Raw genomic sequence first — 25,961 nt, 5'->3', positions numbered from 1 at the left:
AATTGCTGGAGGTGACCTAGAAATCTAACTTATATCCATATTTTAACGAAAGGTACAGCACGGAAGAAGCATCCAGGGAGTAGTGCGGCTGGTATGCAAGGGATCCATTCCACGGAAGTTCCCTAGGCCTCTAACCTTAGATGTTACCACACCAGGGGAACTTGGTGTGTTGACTCTAGGAGGAACTGTACGGAGGGTGGAGCGGAGTGGAGACACCGCGGCCAGGCTCTGTGAGCTGATGGTACAATGGAACCGATAAGCTGCATATTTACTACCCTGAGCCAACGGTCTGTCATGTTTCTGACGAAATGCTGTACTTGGAGCGAACTTTGCTTATTATAGTATCATTATACTACTAAAACGCACACCCCTCTCAAAAGTTACCCACCTCCCAAGGTGCGACCACCCCTCAATGAGCTTGCGCACTGAATTTTTCCTAGTCTGTACCTTTAAACACGAAGCGAGAGAATTCTGAACCAATCTTGATAAAGGTATGTATGACTAGAGTCACTCAAGCTCCACCTGCAAAGTAAAACACTATAAAATAGTGTGAAAAGAGCTGGATGTCAGGGAAGATACCATCACTCCTGACTTTTAGGATCCGCCGATGGGCTGAGCCTCTTTTCCCCCCCATTGGGACGCCTTTGGGTAAGATTCAAACACTCGGCTATCCCGAGTGAATCCCCGGGAACTTTAGGAATCTCTATATAGAGTTGTTTTATTACCCCACACGTGTGTAACCCAGCCGTATTTAATTTATTACACGTGCTTTGCAGACAGTGAATTTATCACCGGCAATCCAAAAGAACTTGTGCATCTGTTGCTTCAATAGATCGCACTATTAATCGACTCAGCCGCGTGTGTTGTCCCTGAATGCGACCGTACCTCTGAGTGCGGCCGTGTGAGTTCAGGAGGGGCCCAGTTGAGTAGGTAATGTGATGTTAGTAGTGCATCCGGACCCGTGATAGTCCAACGACGGTGTTGGGCACGACTGGACTACTAACGCTAACTTTGGGCATCATTCAGAACCTAAGCTCAGCCGCCTCCAGTCCCTCTGATATCTGAGGATCGACTGGAAAGCAGGGGGGTTTAGTTTCTGCCAAATTGCTCTGCCTCTTAACACAACAGCCTGGGATGTTGTTTCCAGGCTTTTCCAGGATTTTTTCTATCTACAAGTAGGTAGACTTGTGCTTTCCATGCTGTTTTGGGTGGGACGTGAAGTTATACACAGTTTTTAGAAAAAGTTACTTGTGCATTCAATCTACATAACAAGTCCCATCCTAGCAGTGGAAGAGGGCATTCTGGCATATATAGAAACTCATGAGTTAGTTTGGTATTTCCAATTGCACATTCCATAGGTTGTAAAACTGGCCTGAATGTCCTCTTTCCCATTGTCCCAACAACTGGTATTGCAGTTTTGCCTAGGGGCCCTTTAAAACTAGTTACTACTGAATGAGTGGCTCCACTATCTATTAAAAATCTATGGTCTCATTCACCAGCTTAACTGGAACCAGGGGATCTGCTGGAGGTATTTAATATTTAATATTTCCTCCAGTTCCCTCAACTTTCTGTAACTTTCTCCTTATATCCTGAGTCAACTGCCCAGTGGACAGCAAATTGAACATCCTCTGCTTTGTCTCATCTTCCGGATTCAAGTCTGTCCATTTTCTAGCTACGTCACATAATCTCTCATAAAAGGCTGATGGGTTTTCATCCGGGCCCTCTCTCACCTCTGTCCTGGTTTCAGCTGGGACAGAGTTAATTTTCTTCCTAGTAGCTGGTATAGTGCTGTTTTGGGTTTGGGATGAAAACAATGTTGAGAAAGTACTGACGTTTTTAGTTGTTGCTTAAGCAGTCAAGGACTGCCCAGCTTCTCACGCTGGCCTGCCAGCGAGAAGGCTGGGGGTGCATGGGGGGCTGGGAGGGGACACAGCCAGGACAGCTGACCCAGGCTGGCCAAAGGGACATTCCTCCATACAACCCCATGCTCAGTACACAAACTGGGGGAGTTGGCCAGGGAGGGCTGCTGCTCTGGAGGGGGCTGGGCATCAGTTGGAGGGTGGGGAACAATTGCACTGGGCATCACTTGTTCTGTATATCTTTATATCTTTTTTTTTTCCCCCGATCTCTCCCGCATCCCACCGGGGAAGGGGGGGTGAGAAAACAGCTGTGTGGTATTGAGTTGCCTTAAAAAAGGCAAAAAAAGTGGTTAAACCACAACAAGCTCATACAGTTTGGAGATGTGTTTCGGTACTCCGTGCCAGACTCCATGTAATATTAGTTGTTGGCATTGCTTCAGCTGGGCTTCCCCCCCCGCTCCCCTCCCCTTTAGGATCCCACTGTGTATCTTTTCTAGTAGGCAAATAATCCTCAGGGCCCTCCTGTCTATTTCTTTTCTTACCTTCTTCCCTGGCTTGTTTATTATCATTCTTTTTCCCTCTGCTGTAAAGAAAGTATTCAATAAGGCTTCTACATCTTCCCCAACTAGGACCGTGAGTCGGCATTTTAGTCTCTAAAAGCTGGTGCATTCCTCCATTTTCTCTGTACAAACCAACAGATTGTGTCCAATTTAACCGGTTGGAGATAGTGAACGGAACATGTACAAAAACTGGCAATCCTTCCAGTCCCACCGCTTGTCCCAAGGGAGCCTGAATAACTGGCTAAGTGTGCCCTCTACTCCGACTGGAAATGGGGCTGAAATTCTCATTGCCCAATTGTGAGTTAGAATCAACTGGTGATTGTCCCACACTATTTTTGTATAAAGGTGGGGCCATTGGGACTAACCATTATACAATCTCCTGTTCTTCTCCCTCTGCAATTTTTTATTATCACAGCCTATGCTACAACAGCGCTTTTTTTTAATCAGAAACTGTATACATCGCTAGGTCTGTTGTTAGTTTACATTTTTTCTGAATGTCAGGATTTCTGGTGCAGAGGCATAAAAACATGTTGATACATACAAACTTCATGTCATTTTCCCAAGCTGACGACAAAACAACATGAACTGCAATATGATATTAAATTGTGAAAACCCATTTTCCAATTTGTAATTTAGCCACCATAGATTACCATATCTTTTTGGTTTTTCTTCAGTCATCAGATCACCTCCAAACTTATTCCAAATAATTCCAGTTTTTTCAAAATACACTGCTAAGGGCTACAGGGAGGAATTGTGGATTGCTTTGATCCCATTTTGCCAGTTGTTCCCTATACCTTGTTCTCACACTCAGCAAAGGCACGCCCCTGGTACCAGGCTTCGGTGTGTAAAGAATGTATGCTTACGCACCTTCACCTCTGACCCCACTGGTCAATTAAGGCACCCCTTGCCAGCGTCCACAGGCGACTTTATGCGCATGTGACTTTATATGCTTCTGTGAAAATAATTAAATTCTAATACTCACCAATCCAAGGATTCACCCCCTTTTCACCTTTATACAAAGATCTCTTTTCAGGTGTTGCACCTTTTGAGTCATTCGTTGCCCCAGCCTCAGAGGAGATCTGGAGGAGTCCCCGATCAACAGGATGGTGCATGCTGCAGTCCAGACAGTCCAATTCTCTGCTGTCAGGGTCAGCAAGATGATCCAGGCAAGGCCTTATGGCTGTCCCATCTGGGGTGCCAAAACTGTTGTCCCAAATACGGGTTCTTCCAGAACCCGTGTGCAGAGAGCCAAAAAACACACAGAGTCAAGATAGTTGCTTTTATTCCAAATCTGCGCAGAGCTGGGTGCTAGGTGGTGGGCCCACAAAGCTCGCACCCCTCAGTTCACAGACAGGAAATATTTATACATTTCGAGCAACAGTTACCCATATTTTTGCCAGTTGGCTCCGTCACCCTTGTCCCCATTGGTTCTCACAAGCCTCGTCTCCACTTGAAGTCACAGCGTCCTTCTTTTTTACTGCACATGCTCAGTGAGGAAGGGGCTTCTGTGGGTAGGGGGCTTTCCCTACCTGAGGGCGGGTTTCTACTATGCCAATTAGATGTTAATTAGGATAGTTCATGCAAAGTTCAGCAGTTGTGTTCCCTCTGTGGCTATCTTGTTCCTTCCCTCAAGGTTGCACCTTGTGTTAAGAAATGAAGCTGAGAGTATTGTTTATAGTCTCGTACTGTTTAGTCAGCTTCACTTCTCACATAGCTCCAACTTGCAAATTATATGAAATCCAAAATGCCCTACTCTACTGTGTTTGGCTGGGGTAAAGTTCTTCATAGTACCTTGTATGGGGCTATGTTTTGGATTTGTGCTGAAAATAGTGTTGATAACACACTGAGGTTTTAGTTACTCGCTAAGCAGTGCTTCCACAGCATCAAGGCCTTTTCTGCTCCTCACACTGCCTCACCAGCAAGTAAGCTAGGGGTGCACAGAAAGTTGGGAGGGGACACCGCTGAGACAGCTGACCTCAACTGACCGAAGGGATATTCCATACCATATGACATTGTGCTCAGCAGTAAAACTGGGGGGGTAGGTTTGCGGGGGGGCCATTGCTCAGGGACTGGCTGAGCATTAGACGGTTGGTAGCAAGCAATTGTTTTGCATCGCTTGTTCTTCTGGGAGCTTAGTTTCCTCTGTCCTGTTTTTTTTTCCTTTTTTTCTAAATTTCTTTTTAATTATTAAACTTCTTATCTCAACCCACGAGTTTCCTTCTCACTTTTACCCTTCTGAGTCTCCCCTGCATGCCACTGCATTTTGTTATTGCCATCATGTTAACAGCACAATAGATCCTGCCAAACCCACAATCAGCAAAACCTGAAACCAACTTATGCAAAATATGTTCCCGAAACTACAGTCAGCACAGAGGAGCGCACATATCTATCTTGTTCTGGCCTCGTCGAAACTGTGGGGTGACTTGTCATCAGCCTCAGTGACTAACAGCAGGCAAGACTCTCTAATCTGGTTTAGGTCACAAGCAGCTCCTAGGAAAAGAGCTATTTCAGCGAGTCATGCCTTCTTACTTCGGGGAAGTGTTTCGAGGCAATGTTTTTAATACTCTAGAATGGTAAGATTCAGCATGGTGTTCTCACTCCAAGTCCTAGCTCTGCCACAAAGTTCCTTTTTTTTCCCCCTCTTTTCACCAAAAGGGTGGCACTTCTTTTGGAATGCAAGATGAGTTATGTGGGGTGTACTGACAGCCCATGGAAAACGAAGAAATGAGTCTGCGATCACATCTATCCCCATTCCTGCAAGACTCCTAGCACACTCCTTTCCTTGCCAGCAGTCAGGCCTCACACAGCCTGCGCAAGACGTACCAGAGGATGACTTTGCCAGGTATTGCCCAAGTCATCTCCTATTTGAGTTCTGATCGGCTCAGCTACTGCCCACAGCCTGCACTGTCCTTATGTGCAGTCTTGCCCGCTTCTGACCCACTCAGAGAGCTCCTACAAGGACCATCTCACTCACTGCTTTAGGCACAACTAACAGTCTCCTTAACACCCTCCAGTTGTTTCCCTCACTTCACACATACAGTTAATATGGCCTTTCATGACTTAGCCTCCTTCCTGTTGCTACTTCCCACCAAGTACCAAGACGACAGCTCCTAATTACAGGCCCTGAGAGCAGTTTCCACCGACTGCCACCTGCCACACACCAATAAGAACGGCACTGTCTTCTCCCACGCCCATCTCCACGCTCGGCAGGAGCCGTTCACACACCCTGGCAGCCGGCCGTGCTGCCTGAAAATCCCTGCTGGGCTGCTCAAGGCCATGCAAACTCTCATGCTACGGCCGGACCCACCTCACGGTTCCTCATTCCTCTCTATGCCCACCCACCCACAGCCATCCGTTGTCTTCCGTCGTGTAAGCACTTTGGAAAAGCACAGATTTGTTTTCTGAATACCTGTTCTGACCTCAGCACAGGACAGGCCCAGAGTCCATTCCTACGGCTGCTAAAGTCTGTCGCAAGACAGAACTGTGCAGGGATGGAAAATACCCAGTACTCAGCTCATTTCATTTGCTTAAGACAAGGCAATTGGCTAGAGCACAGCCAAGGAAATATAAAACCAGAACTAACCTGCACCTCTTTCTTCATCAGTTCTTTGCATTTCTTCAGTTCCTGGGGACTCATATCACGATTTTCCTCGCTAAAAGAAACAAGAAAGATCAGTCACAAATGTACAGAAAGCCTGCCATTCACATACATGGTGCTCACACAGTAACATTTATCAAGGCCCTGCATATGCACACAAAAATTAATGTACCGTTTTCCTACACAGGAAGCAAGTAAGGATCAACTGAATGCAACCACCGCTTCTTACTTATTTTCACAAGAGGCACACGCTGCTTCAGCTTCTATCTTTCAGGCTGTTACCTGTGAGAAAATGGAAGGGTGTTTTACGGTAAGAAGGAAACCCTTAATTGGAAACTTAGTTCATGGCCTAATTGGCCTCTCTATTCACACTTCTGGTCATGGTCCAGGAAATGCTACAGAAGCGATTAGCAAAGCAAAACCAGGACTCCTCCCTCAAGAGAGCCTGTAACTATATGAGTCTGTCTGTCCTTCTCACGCCCGAGTTCCCCTCGCAGCAAGGCAGGAGCAGGCAGGGCACTTGTGTGCTCAGGTCGCACCAGGGAGGAGAGAGCAGGAGCAGCGCTCTGGCACCCAGGATTAGTAACAAGAATTTCTGCTCTGAACTGGGGCTTAGTCCCCGGGCAAGTACAGCAGTGACCCAGGTACGCAACTGAGGGCGTCAGTGAACACCCAGGGCCACACACACTGTACCTTCTTCCATCGCCTCCTCTCGAGGAATTGTTTTCCAGGCTCTTCCATCTCATCGCAGCTTAGATAACTGCGCACTGGCTCAGGGCTGACAGGGGGACCTTCTAAGGGTGTTAACTCTGCTTTGGGCTTGGTACAAGCACAAGGCTTCATCCTTTTGGCTTGACCCCCAGCAGAAGGTGGGCAAGCAGCAGCTTTGCAAGCAGTTTGATGGAACTTGTACACCTACCAGAGATTAAAAACCAGCCAAAGAAAAAGCCCAGATAAACTGTGTTAGAGAGTGGCAGAAAGAAACGTCAGGGCTGACCGATGCTTATGACACGGGGTTTTGGCATTTGGGAGACTGGAGCTCCCAACAGACTCAGCTCTTTGAGTGGAAACGTCCTTCAGCTTTTGATCCTGACAGAAATATTACGGACTGCCCCCATCTCTACTTTGCCCTTGCCTGAAGCATTTGCTTGTCCATGCCCAGTTATTTTCCACACTTACAAAGGATGTTTAATCATCAAAACAGTACTACAAACTGGCAGCCAAATGCCTCTTCTCTCAAAGACATGAAAACTGCAGCTAAATATGGCACAGGTACCATGACAAGCCTTCTGGTCTGGCTTAGGTTGCAAAAAGCAAAGTCTTCTGAATCTCTGTGTTTCCATCCCTATCCATTTCCTATCTTGAAAATAGGAATTAGATGGCTAAAAGAGAGTGAGCAGGGTCAATATAAAGAACCTGTGACGGCTATATTTGTCCTTTTAGCATGGCATAGGATATTTTAGCTGTATCGGCAACTTCTAGTCAGCTATCTTTGGTTAGGTATTTTCGAGCCCTATCCCAGCATAGCCTAGCTGTGAGCAAGGCAGTTCACTGTACCCGTAAAAATCATACTTGTGTGTTTTACTGTACTTGCATGCACATTTTGCTTCCTATTAATAGGGTTATGAGTAAGGTTGAGAAGTCAAACATTTCAGTGTTAGAAAATGCAAAAATCGCTGCTTGAACTAGTGCTTTAGGTAATAATTAAATGTATGTTCCACTCTTTCTAGGTGGCTGGCTGAGCTTTTGAGGCCTAATTACGGAACTGTTACCGTATTACAATTGCCCTAACAATTGTAATAACTGGGAATAACTAGCAAATATATTTGTAATGCAAAAATGTTCTTAAAGATAGGTCTTTATCATAACAAATTGGACATTTAAGATTAGGTGATATCTTTTTATCTGAATCTGCATGTTTCTTGCATCATTAGCGTAGGTAATATCCCCTGTCATCTTGGATGGGTGTGTGGAGCTCTATTTTGTTCATGTAGACAAATGCTCCACAACCTGAAAATAAGGAATAACAAAGGAATAAGCAAATTTCAAAAAGGCTTTTTTATTTTTCTTTTAATCTCAAAATGGCTGTGATGTTCAGTAAATAAGGTCTTTCACCATACATTGAACGATGAAGATTGAAACTGTTAGAGAGATACTTGTTCCATAGGCATTGTCCATTCTGGGCACTGGACAAAATGGGGCCCTGTGGTAAAAAGTTTGTGTGCAGTAATGTAATTCAAGATCATATCCTTCATAGCAAAGAAGGGCCAAACTTAGATGACACAAGCAACCTTTATTTCTGGTATTTTCTAAGTTTCAAATGTTTGACGTTGTAAACATAAGGTTCTTTTCTTCCTTAATGGGTAAATTCTTGGATTTACAAAACAGCAAAGCATCTCTGCCCTCTCCCTTCTCAGATCCCATCATCTGAGTATGGATGTCATCAACAAGCACCATTAGAAAGTTTAGCACTTGAGCTTCATGGTAGCTGTAGAATAGCATTCCCTAGGTAGCCAGACAGTAGAGGACTGGAAGAGTCCTGGACTGAGTGAGTTTAACACGCAAAGATGTCTCCATGAGAATGGTTTTGATACTGGACTTACCACAAGCTGGCTATGACTAAATCCTCTAAAGCACTACCAGCAGCCATTCCCTGCAATCTGCCTACACTTTTACATGTTAAAAGCCCTGACCTTTGCAGACCGAATCAGAACGATGGTCTGAAAACCAAAGATGCTGTCTACCTAGTCAAGCTCTGTCAGGGTGGTTTTGCCCAGTGATCATACACAAAACAGGGCTCTCTCACGATTTAGGCTCCATTGTTCGGTAGATTATTCTTACGGGCAGGAACCTCTCATAGACCAAAACATGCCTACCACAAGACATTATGTCAACCATGAAATGAAAATTTTCCTTCTATTTCCAGATGACAGGAGGCTTCTTCAGAAAACTCAGAAACCATTTAGCCAAAACTAGCTCCTGACCTTCCCCGCACCGGGAAGCAAAGAGCAAGCTTCCTCGGGACTTGAGAGCAGTTTCAAACTGTAGGAGAAAGGACTGCTCATGACAAAACCAGAAGCTCTTACACAAGTCACATCCTGAAACCAGCGCCTAGAGCTCTTCTCAAAAGGCAAATCCAACCAGTACACAGACGCCTGTCAAGAAAGGCCTGCGCTGCACTTGTTCGTGGAGAAGGAGCTCAAACCGTACGGAGGCCCAGACAAACAACTGGCAGGTCACAGCAGCCGCAGTTCTAGAAGCCCAAAGGATTCTGCCTGCGGGACGGAGTCATACAGAGTATTGTTCTGCTCCAGATCACAAACCACTGGACTGACGTTTCAGAGACCTGGGGTCTCTGGGTTAGGCACAAAAAGGCAGGAGTTTGCTACGCCTGTGCCGAACTGGGGACTGTGGAAGTTCTGCAGAAGGCTACAAGTGGCAGCACCTCTCGTGATATGCTTGTTTACCACAAAACCATGATCACCTCTGAGAATCAAGCACCATTTTTTAGGTTGAAAAGAATTTATTAGTTCTCTAAGAACATTCCTTACATATAGTCACCATAAATATTCTGCCGTAAAAGCTCAGTACTGCCCCGATACGGTTAACACTTAGTACCAGGGAAAAAACCACACTTGGAGACAAATGGTGAAATGATGCTCAATAGCACCTGAACGACAATGTCTTTGGTGTAGAACAGAAGCGATATTAACAAGAACTTCCAAGGTGCCATTTAGATACCGAGAACACTCATGGGCGAGATGCCATTAAAGGGTCTGCATAGATGGTAACTCACAGACACGCTCCTGATCCAAAGTGTTGCTAGTGAGCAGTTTCTGCCACAGCCACCAAACCAGTTTTCCAGTGCAGTGGGGTAAACCAAGGTGAAGGCAAAATTAAGTCACCAAACACAAGTTATTTCTTCAAAGTAGCCACCTGCTCTATTTCCACCCCCTTCTGCTTTCTCCACCCGATTTCCAAGACATCAGGAGAGGTTACTGTTATAAGGTATCCTCCCATATTTCCTTATCATTTGGCCTAGAAGAATTCCAGGAAACCAAAACTTTGGTAAGCCCTGTACATCACACATAAACCACACATTCCTCTATGCCTGCGCCACGTCCAAAGCACAGATCTGGAGGTAGCTGTCAGAAGAGCATCTATAAAAGAACAGCTCTGTGAGGCCGCCAACACAAGCCACAGGTACCGATCGTGGCCGAATCACATTATGGCTTCCCACCCCGCGTAAGCCCCCGCACCGCTTGCCCCGCCAGTGCCCCCGCATGCCGGCCGGATGGGCCCCAGGCTGACTCGGGCTACGTGGGGTTGGGCCACAAAGAGCAGAGCGCGGCTCCCGCAGGCCGTGGCCGTTGCGGGGTGGTCTGCGACACTGCCAGCCGGGCAGTCCCCAAGCCCCCGCGCCCGCCGCCCCCACGCACCTTCTTTGGTCTGGGCATTGGTGACCTGCAGGTCACAGGTGGCCGCCTTCAGCTTCTCCCAGCCCATGATCTGGCGCTTGAGGTCGCACAGGGAGATGTGGAGGCCGGTGAAGGTGACCGTGTCATAGCTCAGCTTGGAGGAGAACTTGTAGTGGACGCACGACATGGTCGGGGCCTGCTCCACGACGGCGTCTACCACGGCAGACCGAGGGGGCCGGGGCAAGCAGCACGGGCTGAGCTCACCCCCGCGACAACTCTGGCCGGCGGCCCTCAGCGATGGGCGGGTGGACGACGGGGAGAGGCCCCCGCGGCCCCGGCTCGGCCTCTGCTCCCTCTCTCACGCAGCGCTCCCAGGCCCAGCCACTCGCTGTGGGCACTCGGGCACCTCTGCCTCAGCGTTCCCTTGGGGGGTTTACCGGACGCCAAGCGCCGGGGCTGCCCTGATCGCATCACTGCGCGTGCCCAGCGGAACGCTGCACCCCCCTGCGCCTCACCTGGCCTTGTGACAAAAAGCCATGTCCTGTCACCCCCCGGGCCTGTCACCGCCTGGTGTCCTGCCACCTCCCGGGCCTGTCACCGCCCGGTGTCCCTCCTGTCACTCCCCTGGGCCTGTTACCGCCCGGTGTCCTGCCACCCCCTGGACCTGTCACTGCCCGGTGTCCCGCCTGTCACCCCCCGGGCCTGTCACTGCCCGGTGTCCCCCCTGTCACCCCCCGGGCCTGTCACCGCCCGGTGTCCCTCCTGTCACCCCCCGGCTCTCATCACCCGCTGTCCCCTCCTGGCAGCAACCAGCCAGGCCAAGACAGCCTGGGGAAGACGCAGCGGGCTTTGCCGTGCGGCGCTTGGCTGCCCGTGCCCAGGCCCAGGGAAGGGAGGGGACAGCTCAGGGTGTCTGAGTGTCTCTTCTTGCATTTTCGGGAAGTTCCGTCAAAGAAGCCAACGGCCATTGATGGTTATTGCCATAAACCCATCTGCTTGAACTGGTACCGCTTCCACAAAAAGAAAAAGACAGACCATCGCCAGAGGAGACTCCCTTCTGAAGGGCACAGAAGGCCCCGTATGCAGACCGGACCCCCTTCTGAGGGAAGTCTGCTGTCTCCCTGGGGCCCCAGTTAAAGGTGTGAAGAATAAGCTTCCCACCCTGGTACGGCCCTCACATTATTCTCCATTATTGATTTTTCACGTAGGCGGTGACAAAGTTGCAGGAAGAAGTCCACAGGCAATCGAGAGAGACTTCAGGGCCTTGGGACGACTGGTTAAGGGACCGGGAGCACAGGTAGTGTTCTCCTCGGTCCTTCCAGCTGCAGAACGATGAGGGAAGAAAGAGGAAGAGCCAGCAGTTTGAGCCTGGTGCCACCGGCAGAATTGGGGGTTTCTGATCATGACCACACGACACCAGACCTGCTGGTGACAGACGGGGTACACGTGTCTGAAAGGGGGAAAAGGATCCTTGCACAGGACTTAGCAGGGCTCAGTGAAACAGCCTTAAACTAGATTTGAAGGGGGAAAGGGATAAAACCAGGCTGGCTAGAGATAAGCCTGGGGGCGGCATGCCCATGTTTGAGGGATGGTGCTAGCGAGGTGCTGCAGTCTGCCAGCTCGGTGGAGGTAGGGAGGATGGAGAGCTGTGTGACAGCCAAGACGCAAGGGTTATTGATGTGTTAGGAACCACAGAAGCGCCTGAGAATGGTGACGCCAAAAAGCTGGTGGGATCAATAGCCAGCTGAAGTGCATCTGCACCAAAGCATGCAGCACGGGCAACAAACAGGAGGAGCTGGAAGCCATTGTGCAGCAGAGTTGCCATCATGGAATCATGGTGGGATGACTCACACAACTGAGGTGCTGCAACGGATGGCTATAAGCTCCTCACAAGGAATAGGCAAGGAAGGAGAGGAGCTGAAGTAGCCCTGTATGTTAGGGAGTGTGTTGACGGTCTAGAGATTAGTGATGGTGACGTTGAGGTTGGGTGTTTATGGGTAAAAATCAGGGGGAAGACCAACAAGGCAGATAGTGTGGAAGGAGTGGGCTATAGACCACCCAACCAGGATGAAGGCCAACAAGGCAGATAGTGTGGAAGGAGTGGGCTATAGACCACCCAACCAGGATGAAGAGGCAGACGAAATATTCTATAAGCAGCTGGGAGAAGTCTCACGATCGCTAGCCCCTGTTCTCGTGAGGGACTTTACTCACCAGATGTCTGCTGGAAAGATAATAGAGCACAGAGAAGACAGTCCAGGATGTTCCTGGAGTGTGTGCAACAGAAGATCCTGACACAGTTAGCAAGTGAGCCAAGTTCGGACGGCGCCCCGCTGGACCTGTTGTTTGTGACCAGGGAAGGACTTGTGGGTCATGTGACGGTTGGAGGCCATCTTGGGCATAGCAATCGGAAAATGGTAGAGTTTTTGATTCTTGGAAAAGTAAGGAGAGGCATCAGCAGAAGTGCCCCTTTGGACTTCCCGAGGGCCTACTGGAGTCACCGTGTTCAGCCAGTTGGAGAGAGGACCGGGAATCCCCCGTATGATGCGTCCTGTCTGCCTGGTGGGCCTGTCCCAGGGAAGGCAGGGCGTGCTTCCAGGAGTCTCTCTCTTGCTCACCCTCCCTGATGCTCCTCAACCTAGTCACCTCCTCCCGGAGCCCTGTCACTGCGCGGAGGACTTCCTCTCCCTGGGCGCACCTCCCGCAGCTGTGCTCACTGCTGCCGGCCATGAGCATTGCCTCCGTCTCTTGCCTCAGCCAAAGACACTGGGACGGACAGGGCGAGCGAGGGTCGGTCAGCAGGCTGGCTTCACGCCTCTAAATGCTTCTGCATTTCACACGTTTGTGCTCGCTCAGTGCAGAACTCCAGGTTTTAACGCGCTTTCCTCCAGAGCTGTCTGCTGCACCGGCTCCTGCATAGCTAAACTGCGCGAGTTGTCACTCACTCGTGTCGGCCTCGGTTTCCGTGGCAGAACTCGCGTGCGTAAGGACACTCACCTGCCCACGAGCCGGCGGAGCAGCCCCGCTCCCTCCCCCTCTGCCGAGAGTGGCGCAGACGCTACTGACCTTAACCAGCAGCTACAAGACGAGCAGGAGAGTAGGCGTCCTCCGAAGGGACAACACTCAGCTCTGTTTTGCCCTTCTCTACTGCACAGACTCAAGGTGGCTAATCCCACCGGTCTGTGCCTTTCCCAGCATGGCTACGATTCACCTCGGGAGCAGCCCGCTGCCAGCTGGGCTCTGATACGGGATGATGAGTCCGGTCCCAGGAAGAGGCAAGCACCCAGTGCCCGTCTGCTGCCGCTCGCCGCTACAAGTGCCTTCTTCCAGCCCGCGCCTGCAGATGCTGAGGCTGCTCTGTGCTCTGCAAGGGCTCTGCTGGGGCTCAGCACCAGGCAAGGCTGGGCCCGCTCTCGCCTCACGCTGCTCTGACAGCTTTGCATCAGACGAGCCCCTTCGGAGCGCACCGACTGATCTTTCTGCTTTTTCATTTTAGTCAGACTCTCATCCAGCCACACACATTACAATCACTTATACAAACCAAAATGCCAAGAACCAAACCACTAGACGTTCACAGGTGAAAGCCTGTATCTCAACAGGAGGTTTTGTCTGCCCCACTCGTGATTCGTTCTGGGTTGCAAGTGCAACTTCGCTGTCTTCCTCATCTCAAAGTACCGTGGCTGGGCAAATACCCGCGCCTGGGCGGTAGTCAAAAGGCAGTGCAGGCTGGAGTTTGTGAATGAAGGAGACCCTTCTCCAATGCCAAACCATACAAAAAAGAATCATCAAAGGGACCTTCCACCTTCACAGAAACCACTGACAATTTAAAAGTGAATGTACATCTTATTCACTGGGTGAGAAGGAAGGGAACCTTCCAGCTGAATTTGCTTTACCTTGGAAATGGCTGAGGCAGGCAAGCATTTTTGGTTGGTAGGTCTCTGTCTTAAGCCCCGTTTCGTCTTAAAAATAAATGCAGGAGCCAGAAAGCAGGAAGTAGAGAAATGATAATTTTTTACTCCTTGAGGGACTGGCTTGTTCTCCCTCCTACCACCAGGACTGTGACCGCTGTTTCTTCATCCATCCATCTGTCCCGCAGCACAAGCGTTGAGGTTTTATTTTGTTCTCAGTCCTGCTCTGAGCTGGCATGGGTGAAAGCCAGCCTGAAGCGCTAGCGGCTGCTGTTCTTAATCACTTCCTTTGCTGCAGCAATCAGAGGCGTCAGGCTGGAGAGAGGCTTGGCTAGCTTTAAAAATGGATGCTGTCCAAAGGGAAAAAAGAAATGAACCATGACTTTCCAAACTCAGGTACTCACAGGCTCAAGCAGTATTTCTCTGGTTATGGGGAATATGCAGAAATAGGACTGAGGGGACCATCTGCACCTGCGTCTTCGTGCCCAGTACCTTGCTATCACAGGCAAACTTGGCCCAAAATCCTATTAATCCCTTTATCAAGGTGTCATCAGCGCGCTGGGATTTTTGCCCTGCCAGCACTCTGGGAAACCACAGAGCTACAGGTTTTCAGCACCAAGACAAGAGCAGGGAGACAGGTGACAGAGGACTCAGATCTGGGTTGCAGTGAAAGCAGTGGCTACCATCCCATTTGCCACTATGTACAACCGAATATACCACCAAAATTCAAAACAGGGCCACGAAAACGATCAGAGGGATGGAACCCCTCTCCTATAGAGGACAGGCCCAGAGAGTTGGGCTTGTTCAGCCTGGAGAAGAGGAGGCTCCGCGGAGACCTTTTTGCAGCCTTCGAGTACTTAAAGGGGGCTTCTAAGAAAGATGGGGACAGACTTTTTAGCAGGGCCTCTTGCAACAGGACAAGGCGTAACGGTTCTAAACTGCAAGAGGGCAGATTCAGGCTGGATCTAAGGAAGACATTTTTTGCAGTGAGGTAGTGAAACACTGGCCCAGGTTGCCCAGAGAGGTGGTAGATGCCCCATCCCTGGGAACATTCCAGGTCAGGCTGGACGGGCTTCTGATCAACCTGCTCGAGTTGAAGATGTCCCTGCTCACTGCAGGGGGCTTGGACTAGACAACCTTTAAAGATCCCTTCCAACTCAAACCTTTCTATGATTTCACTTATTTTTCCTTTGAAAAGCACCAAGACTGGAGACCAATATGAGGGGGTTCCATCTCATGCCTTCGAGTTTAGCTGATGAGAAAAGCATTACACAGTACAGCTGTTTCACTTGCAGCCCCTTCCCATTTTACCTGCAGAAGTTCCTTCGCAGACCCTCGCCTATCCACGTCGACCTCCAGGCAGCAGCTCAGAAAGTCACGAAACACCGCGGACAGTCGCTCGGGGTTCTGCAGCTCTGGTGTGCCGTTCGTAGCTATCTGAAGCAGTGCCTAGAAAAAAGGGAACACAAGACTCCACCTGTTTCCTTCCACCTGCACCGTACTGTATACATGCGTACGTATACGCATAGAGCAACATTCATTTCCTCCTGAATTCCTGCATCCTATCAGGAATTAACTGTGCAGCATTGGGCTTTGTTTCAGCTCTCAGTCATGAGGTGTTATCTTGGTAGACATTCCTCCACTATGACACGCTCCTTTGGTGGAAGAACTGGTCATTTCATTGTAAGGAATTGGGACAAAACTGCAAACTTCAAAACATCAAAATACATTAGTTTACTACAAGTATCAGTGCTAGAAAGACGGTAGTACCTGGTTTTATTTGCACCTTACCCTGGCAGGAGTTGTGTTATAGTAAGGAGGTTCTCCTTCTGCCATTTCGATTGCCGTGATCCCAAGCGACCAGATGTCCACTTTGGGGCCGTACGCGTTTCCTGACACCACTTCTGGTGCCACCCAGTAGGGAGACCCGACCATCGAGCTCCGTTGACTCTGCTCAGGGGTAATCTGAGCACACAAGCCAAAATCAGCTGAGGAGAAAAACAAGTATTGTTACAGACAGCTTGACTTAGGAAACCAAGCAAAAGAAAACCCTACCAGATGCCTCAGAAGGCGTTGTTGAATCTCTCTGGAAAAGCGGCCGTGCTCTGTTTAGTCAGTGCTCTAGCCAGGGAAATACTGAATTGGCCACTTAACATCCCCCTCGAGTTTCATGTACTGGCTTCTATTTACTTGAAGCTTTAGATTATGCTTTATTATTGTCCCTTCTAGAAGGGACACGCACAAACCAAACCCACTCTCTACACCTTTTTCCTTTCTGTACCTCTCTGGACATTGGCACTGTGCTCTTCACTTGCAGCCGTGGTCACTGCACTACCACGGGCATCACTTTTGGATAACGGGCAGTCAGTCAAAAGCAGCCCCACACCACATCCTGGGAACGCTGCACCTGACCAAGAATACCTACTCAGTTTGACAGATCCATCCATGCCGAGGAGAATATTGTCGCTTTTGATGTCTCTGTGGATCACTTGGTTGGAATGAAGGCAATCCAGTGCTTGCAGGCACTCATAGGTAAAAAAGAAACATGAGGGTAAAACTTAATGACCGGCTTTCATCACACACGAAAAGAAATGGCTCTAAAAGATTAAATTTCTAGTTGAAGTGGGAGTAATGGCAGAATATTGTGCTGTCAAGAGGAAGAGCTTGCTGCTTCAACACGGAGTAATAACTTTCTACTCGAAGGCATATTAGCTTTTGAAAGGGAAATGTCAATTCTTGTCACAGACTATCCCCTGAAAGCACACACGGAATGACTGCTGCTGCAGGGAGTGCGCTATCTCCACCCATATGACAAACTACTTTTTGAGAAAAACCAAAAAGTGCCTTCCTTTGGTACCAAATGGATCACTTTCGGGTCGGAGGTTGCATGACAAAGATTTTATTGCTAGGCTTGACAGCAGATTGGGAAATAGCGTGTCAGTCATTTTTCAGAAGCAAACACCACTTTGGGTGGAATGCTGTCCTTCTGAGCCGAGGCCTGTGATAAAGGAGCCTCCATTTTTCTTTGCTGTTAGTTTGAAATTCTGCCACCAACATGTTTGCTTTTACAGGCATGGAATACAGTACAGACGTGCTCAAGGCAAACGTTGAGAGAGGCAAAGTTGAGAACAGTAAAACTGAAAAAAAAGAGAGAGTACAATAACAGCACGGAAGAGTAAAACAACAGAGTGTAATAAGTGCAGTGATACTGGCAGGCACTCATTAGCGATATTGGCACTTAAGATGCTCTTTCTTCTCCGTATCATCAAAGCAACACAGAAACAAAGCTCTGATCATGAAATCTCTTGTGCTCTTACCACCTGTTTAGAAGTACCATCCTGTCCCAGTAACCGGAAGCACAGGCGGGATCCCTTACCTCCCTACAGACAGCTGCTATCTGTCCTTCATCCATACATTTCTCCACAACAACATGGTTTAAAGAGCCGCCAGCCAGGTATTCCATAACCACCCAGAGTGCATCACCGACTAGGTAGCTGAAAGAAGAAAGCAATGGCACTGAGATGAATGTGCACAGCTAAATTACCTCAGGAAAAAGGCTACAGCTGATTTTTGTCTCCAGGTCGTTCTTACATGAGGACAAGACAACATGAACAGACATTCCCTCTAGGCTATAGACTACGTAGAATCTGTGCGGTCTAAGTGAGAGAGGCCCATAAGTGAACAACGAGACGTCTGAGCTGGCAAGCAAGTGAAAAATGCAGTTCAGTAATGGCCAAGATAAATCCTGGACCAGGACATATCCCATCCTCTGGTTCATCGTCTTAACACGTACATTCCATGATCAGCTCCAGGAACAAGGCAACACAACTTCCACAGTTGTCCATGGTAGGAGGGCGTGTACCACTGAGGACGGAAATTGGCCAACGGTTTGGAAAACCTGACATGAAATACATCCCGGAACAGGAAAAACCATTTAAAAAGTGGCAAATTACGTGTTTCTGGAAACGAGAACCTCGCCTTCCTCACATCCACAGCAACGGAAAATAGCGGGAACAGCCGAAAGGAAATAGTTTCGATGAGGATTTATCAGCACTTAGGATAAGACACAGAAAAGATGATCAACTTAAAAAACCACAAAACCAATCAAGCCAACAACAAAGCAACATGGAGGTAGGCTGATATGGCTGGTCCAGCTCTTTGAAAACAGTCTTAAACAATATATGCCAGAAAAGATTAATGCAGACAAAATGCAGTCTCCTCCCACACGCTGGCTATGAGTAGATAAACAGGGGCCAATTTTCCGCCAGCGACCAAAGGTTTTTTTAAATCTTTGGCTCGCAGCATGTAAATGAACATTCACGTGATAACACCAGAACTACTCACCTGTCTAAATAGTTAACAATATTGGAGTTCTTGTTTTCCCTCATGACGAGGATTTCAGTAACAACTTGTTCCAATTTGGGCTCTTGTTGGAGATGAATTTGCTTTATGGCCACCTGAAACAAGAGGGAAAACCATTACCTTGAGTAGTCTCTTGCACGAGATCAGAATGTACATGCAGCCAGCGTTTTTGGAACGACATAGCAGAGCTGTGCCCAACTGTCTTGTTCTGAGCCCAAAGAGCTCAGTAACTTACATTACAACGCCCGCTTTCTCTGCTAGCCTGGGTGCTAGTTACAGGACACACGGCCATATACATTTGGTCGTGTAAAATCTGTACAAATGGCCTTTAAACTATCAACCACGCATCTCTAACAGCACTCTTTGGAGTGACATTCTTCTCAAATGGTCTTCGTTTACGACCACTGTTACTGCTCATGCACGTTTTGCAAGCAGGAAGTGATTTTGTTACTGTGAAAATACATAAAAACAGCTGCTAATGCTTTAGTAATTCTAGGATTTGTGATCATTATTTCAGCAACTGCTGTTATTCTTGACTTGACTGCATAATGGAGAGAAAAGAGACGTACTTTACGTATAAAACGCCGTACCAAAAAAACATTAAGGTTACACACACACAAAAAATACATCCCTAGCACTTCCTAACTTCTTGAATTATGATTTTGCAACTCGAAAGACACATTCCTTAACGCAGTTTAGATTGGCAATTATTTTGTGGGTATCAAATAAAAGAATCCATTCTAGGGCATTTTATGGATACAGCCCGGGTTCTAGGCAGGGCTTAGGGCTTTTAGATCCCTTATAGACCTCAACCTAAGAGCCGTTATAAAGTGCCGCTGTCTAGTCCTGCTCTTGACATGGCACGAAAGGGACCACCCCTCCGCTCTCATTCCTGGGTTTCTAGCCACATTTTCAGGCAGGGTTTGTACAGATGCAAGAACTCTTGCCTTGGACAAGGGAAGGAATGTGAAGAGGCCACTTGAAATCGTCCACTACAGGGACTGTCAAAGCTAATGCCGCTTTCCTTCAAGATTTCTTTCTCACCCTCTGGCCCCCACTTACCCACGAGCACTTCATGGGCTGTAACGGGCTGTCACTGACACCAGACCTAAACACGACTGTTTGGTTTAGGAGAGATCTTTGCTCTTGAAATACGTCTTCTCATCTGTCTGTGTGTGTGTGTGAACCAGCTTCAGTTTGACTAAGCCAATGCCGCGGCCTAAGCGTGATCTCTCTTTAATTAGGTCTGGCATTATGCTTTGAAGAGGAAACACATGCTGGATCAAATGCTAAGGAGTGTTACTGCCTGAACCTGCGATGAGGATAAACTGGGACTGAAGGACGGCAGCCTCCATCAGCTACTTGACGCATTCATGTATTTCGTAAGGAAGACAGAGCGAGTGTGGCCGCCTCTGCAAGATACCGCTTCCCTCCTGGCATTCTTTCGAGTAGTCAATAAGGACAAAGTCTGTGCGAAATTAAGCGACGTAATGAAGCGCTCTCTTCCTCACAGCACTAGGGGGATCTGTGAGCACCCCTCGGGTTCTCCCAATGCCTCTCATTACGACAGATCTTTTGATTTTACTATGTGTATTGCTAACCAAACTATGGCCAGGTGCACAGGCAGATTTCATGCTGTCAATGGACAGAGTGCAACTGTAGAGACAGACCAACACTCTCTGTAGCAGCACAACTTCATGCACACTAGGGAACAGAGCGAGGACAATTTCTAAACCAACACAGTGACGCTGGCAATAAAAATGCTATTGTTTTCATCTGGCCCAAAAGCTTGCTGGGATTTCTTTGCAGGTTTCTCTCCATTACGATACCCACTCAGGCTTGACGTAACATGGTTCCAGGCTAGGACCAAGAATGCTGTGGAGAGCAGCAGCCTGCTCTGAAGACAGAGTAAGTAGAAAAGTAATTCCCTTGCAATTGGCCTGAAAAGCTATGGGGGAAGCATCGGCCCAAGCGCAGAGCGCACCAAGGCTCTTCCTGATTCCAGGGGGACCAGGACCTCCCTCCAGGAATTCGCAGGCACCTTTTCAAGCATTAAGCAACACCTCAGTGCAACAGTTGCTGGAAAGTGGATGGCCACAGTGAGTGTTCAGTTACGGAGGCACAGAACCACGTTGCCCTTAAAGAGCTTTCCCTGAAAGGCTGAAGACAGCAGAGGATGTATTTTGCCAGCTGACACTCGCCTGTGCTTCAGAGGAACCGCCTTGGCAGCAAAGATCTACTGGCCACCCAAAAGCCCCATCCACCCTTCGCACCAGAGGGGAGAGCACTAAAGACCTGCAAACTCTGCTGGGACTGTTGACACTTACCTCTTGTCCTGTGGCGATGTCGATGGCCATGTAAACAGTTCCAGACGCCCTAGAAACAAAACAGCAGCAAAGAAAGGAGCGCTTTAGTCCCCATGAGTGAAAGCAAGCCCAGACAGGAGATCTCTGCTGCCTGTAGGGTTTATAAAACACCTTTTGTTCATCCACTCCTTCAGCCAGCAGCGCACAGCGCAGCAGCCCACCAGCCCTCTGCCACGCAGAGTATCCAAGAGAAAACTTATGTCCAACATGAAGAAAAGGGGATGTCCAACATGAGGAAACGATCCAGACACAGCTTTCTCCAGCATGCAGGCAAACTATTCTCCAGCCATCCTGCGAGGTCACAGCTAGAGCAGGTTAAGGCATGTCGTGTTTCACACACAAATGGAGAACTACTCAAAACAGGGGATCCCTAGACAGCTTCTGTAGGTGTCAAGAGCCGTCAGCAGCCGTTTCTGTTAGGTGCAACAGACACGTGAAGGACTCTTCATGGAGTCTGTGTTTTGCTCCTGTGGCAGACACAGGCTGTGTTGTAGAGCCACCAGAAACAAATGGCGCGCTCATCTGCAGACTAGGCAATGTGGGGTTTGTTTGCCACCTGCCTCTCGTTTAAAAGAGGTTCTTCCCCTGTAATGATGCGAAGGGCCAGAAAGGCCACAATCAGAGGAAATCCCTTGGGGTTTAAAGGAACTGTGGGCTTGTAAAGCCTAATGGGGCTTCCTTCAGAGCTAAGCACAGGTTTACACGGCCATCATGTCAGAAGCTCACGTCTGCATGGGCAGTGAGGCAAGGGAGAGCCAGGGAGGGAATTCTGAGAAGGGGGAACACCCATCCGGCAAGTGTCCCACTGACTGACAATGCCAAAATCACTTTGCTCCTTTTCACCTGATCCCCCGGCTTGCTTGTATACCTGCAGGCTGAAACATGTCGGAAGCATTGGAATCCAACAGGCACCGGGGACGACTTTTGTCTGAGGATCTTTCCCATCGCTACAAAGTGACCTGCGGCACGACAGTCACAAGCTGGTGACGGCAGCACGCTCACTGCTCTGTAAGAAGGGCGTGCTGTCTTCAGGCTGCACTAAAAGCTGGAGGAAATCAGCTGAGAGACCCTTTTAGGCCAGAGAGTAGCCACTTCTCTTCCCACCAGTCGCTGAGGCACCTTTGTACAAGCTCACTCTTAGGACTGTCAACACAAAAGACTGTGAGGCCGATGTCATATTCTCACGGCGACAGCAATAATCTGCTGCTTCACACGCATGTTTCTCCTGGCTCTCCCTTCTTCAGTCGACACGTATCTTTTGAGAGCCTGGCACAGCTCTAAGTGTCCACTGACATTTTACAAATGACAATGAGAACCAAGGCTTCGGGTACAACGCAAGCAGCAATCCCAGAAAGGGGTTTTATACAATGAATGGAGCAGAAACACCTTCCCACAAGTGCCCCACCAAACAAGAAGTGTCTACGATAAAGCCTGCCAGAGAAAGAGCATGAGTGCGTCTGGCGCTCTGCAGCATCTATCAGTTCTAGGTCCGCAACGTGCTACCCTGACTGCAAACCTCACAAGTAGTCAGGTTTTTGTTACAAAGAGTAAGGTCACCTCACCAGCAAATTCCTGGCCCACCTTTTTGTATCAGTAACTGTGGCTGGACTTACCCTTGGCCAAGTTTTTCCAGTCGAGTGTATTTTTTCTTAGGGTGTCCCACACTCACAATGCTCCCTGAAAGAAACAAAATTGAAGATGCACAATTCAAACTGGAGAGACCTCCTGCCAGCAGGTCAGAAATGCAGCCCCACTGTCCAGGGTTGTGAGTCATTTGTAGCCAGTTGGGTAACAACAACAACAACAAGGGCATACAGGCAGCTCCGTAGCACAGACGGCCTCCACAAAGACCGATTTCCTACAGTCCTTTGGAGAGTTATCTTGACAGGAAACTACGAACACGGAGAAACATTTGCAGGAGACAGGTATCAGAAAAGAACAAGCACCAGTGCAAGTGTTTGTTGTCTAGAAACACTAACGAGAGCTGGAACAACAGAGCCTCGATTTCCTTAGGAATAAACACTCTGTGTCCTTCAACACAAGTTTTAGTACTTCCAGAGGTGAAATGCACCTTGGGTTCTGGAAGCAATTTTGATGAGCAGGTGCCACTTTCCAAACAGGAAGACTCTTGCAGAGTGTTTCCAGGAGGGGATCTTCTCAGCCCTTCAGCAGTTTGCCGGAAGAATGCCTTAATGTTTTTAAAGAACAGCATCTCATGATATAACCAGGAATGATGGGGCTTGAAGAACTATCTTCACCCTCATCATTTCTTACCAGGCTACTTTCTGAAGAAGACCTTGCTTATGCCGCTCTAAGAACCACACTGCTTGCAGCAATGTGGCTCACACTGACGCGCATTTGCCCCGCACGCTCAACACTGCACGCATGCTGATCTTCACGAACAAGCACAGCCGTGCTGGAGAGCAAGAACAGCAATATTCCTCAGGCTGCAGCGTTCCACAGGCAGCTGCACAAACGAGATGCTGATCATTCCAGCAGAAAGGCTCAGAAGCCAGGCCAGATGGGGTGCTGCCGCCTCCCGGCAGCTCTGCACTGCAGCAGCGGGAAGGCAGGGCCGGCCCATCCGGCACAGGGCGTGGGACAGTCCGGGTCCATCAGCCGCTGTGCAGCTCATGTGCCACCGACAGCTAAAATTAAGGCATGCACTGCTCGACGGCTTCTCGCCCACTCAGAGGTGTGGGCACTCGGAACGGGAAGGAAAGCAAGCAGTAATTTGGATACTCTGGGTGTCTCAAATGAAACAGCCAAAATCTGATGGACTCAAACAAATCTGAAGGAACAACTGAAAAAACAATATAGAGGTTTTTCTGGTCCGGCAGTTTCCTGGATAAAATGCCAACAATGAAGCGGAAGTGACGGCTCAAAGCAAATGACTCCTAAAGGTTTCACTTGGAACGTACATCACTGAAATACTTCAAGAAGATCAGTTCAGCAGGAAAGACTTCCAAAGTTTCACAGCAGATTTTGGTTGACTGATCTGGCAATACCCCTGTATCACAACGACAATCACATACTTGTTCCCCTGTGCATCCAAAACAAAACTAGGTGACGTGCTCTCCGCTGTAAGGAGCAACAAACACCTCTCTCCCCTGCCCAGGCCATTTCTCTGCAGCAGAGGGCTTTAGCATCCAAAGGGGCATCTGCCTGCGTGCCTAGCCAGGAATCCCACCTGCCGGCACAGCAAGAAGACGGGGCATCAACACCATCTGGTACGCTCCCCGCTGAAACTATTTTGCTGGCCTTGCAAAATGGCTAATGGGAGCTGCAGGAGAAGAGGTTCCCCGTGCCCCGCGGGACTCGCTCCCCTCACCCGGCACTCCAGCAACGCCAGCCAGGCCTCACTGCTGATGGCAGCGGGAGCGCCTGCCTGCTGCCGGGGGATGCTGACACAGTCTCGAGTAGTCTGAAGTGGTCCTGCCCTGCTGTGCCGGCCTGCAAGAGTCGGAGGATCTACCTAGGAGCTGGGCTCTCTCATGAACCCAACAATTCATTATGTGAGAACGCAGCACCGGCAGCTATTACGTGCAAGAAGCAGATTCAATTGGCTGTACTGCAGAATCACAAAGGGCTGGGTGCCTTTTCCTTGCAGTGCACTTTTACCTGATCATGCCGCATAGATGTGTCTCTCCGGTCTTTATAAGCATAAAGCTAAGAAATAAGGATTGTTATAGAAGGCTGGGTTTTTTCTTTTGGGGCACACTGGAAACACCTCTTCCTCACTCTCCATGGGGTCAGCTGATGTTCTTTCAGAGGAAGGCTCCCTGACAGAAACGTAGAATTCTTATAAAAACAAACTCTGATATTAGAAGAAGTCATACTACTAACAGCAATCACAAAAATGACACCAGCTGAATATCTGGGGCAGGAGAGGTCCCTGAGGCTGAAGGAATCCGTTTAGTGCTGTAGTTGTTTACTGGGGGAAAAAAATTAACACAAAAACGAAAAAACACCAAACCAAACCCCCCCCCAAAATTTCTGCAAAGTATTTTTGCTCCAATTTCTGGTGAGAAGTCGGGAGTCTGCAGAGAATTTAGCAAGCCAAATATTCTGTTCAGTTGGGCCATCAGCACACAGGAAGGAGTTCACTCGGTCGTTCACTAGGTCATAGCCTTCTGCTCAAGCAGAAACCATCTGCTTTTGCCTTGAGCGTGGAAGGAAGCTCAGGCAACTCCAACCCAGTCATAGCTGCCCGCAGAGGCAGAAGGAATAGCCAGAGTGCTCTCCCGCTGCCTCTAAGCACCACAACAGGGTGAGTAGGGAGTCCTAAGTGACTCGGTGACACTCAACTGAGGATGAACACTGGGTACATACAATCCTGAGAGGTGCAGACAGTACACTGCTTCATCAGACAAGAAATACAGAATACGTACTCAGTTTCTCTAGGACCTCCTCATCTGTCCTCTCGGATTTTGTCTCCTGCCCGTCTGTGCTTCTGGACGAAGTGCTTGAGCTTTCAGATTGCAGACTGCTGGCTTCTTTAGCTGGTGCCAGTGCAGGGGCAGGCTCAGTTACAGACTGTGTGTAGATCTGTGACAAGAAATGACTTTGTGTCAGAAAGGTGGCTTGCAGAGATGCCCCTGAGATCATATTGCAAATGCAAACGCTTAAGAAGATGCTGTCTGCCCCATCCAGGGCTCTTAAAAAGTTGGGTTTTGTTGTCCACATCTGAAACTGAATGGGCAAAAAGGAAAGGCTCGTTTTACACAAGTTCATGGCCATGATTAAAATTAATTTTAAATTTTAAATTTTAAATTTTCATTGCTTTTCTAAAAGATGACTGAAACAATGAATCTACTGTGCTGCAAGGACTCAGAACTAGACGTGTTCAGGGCCCCAGAGCCTTGCTCCTTGGTGCTCCTGTGTTTTCACAGG

This window comes from Phaethon aethereus (genome assembly GCF_964289735.1).
Source record: "Phaethon aethereus genome assembly, contig: HAP1_SCAFFOLD_169, whole genome shotgun sequence".
In the NCBI taxonomy this organism is placed as follows: domain Eukaryota; kingdom Metazoa; phylum Chordata; class Aves; order Phaethontiformes; family Phaethontidae; genus Phaethon; species Phaethon aethereus.
The sequence above is the reverse complement of the archived record's forward strand: the minus strand, read 5'-3'. Positions refer to the sequence as shown.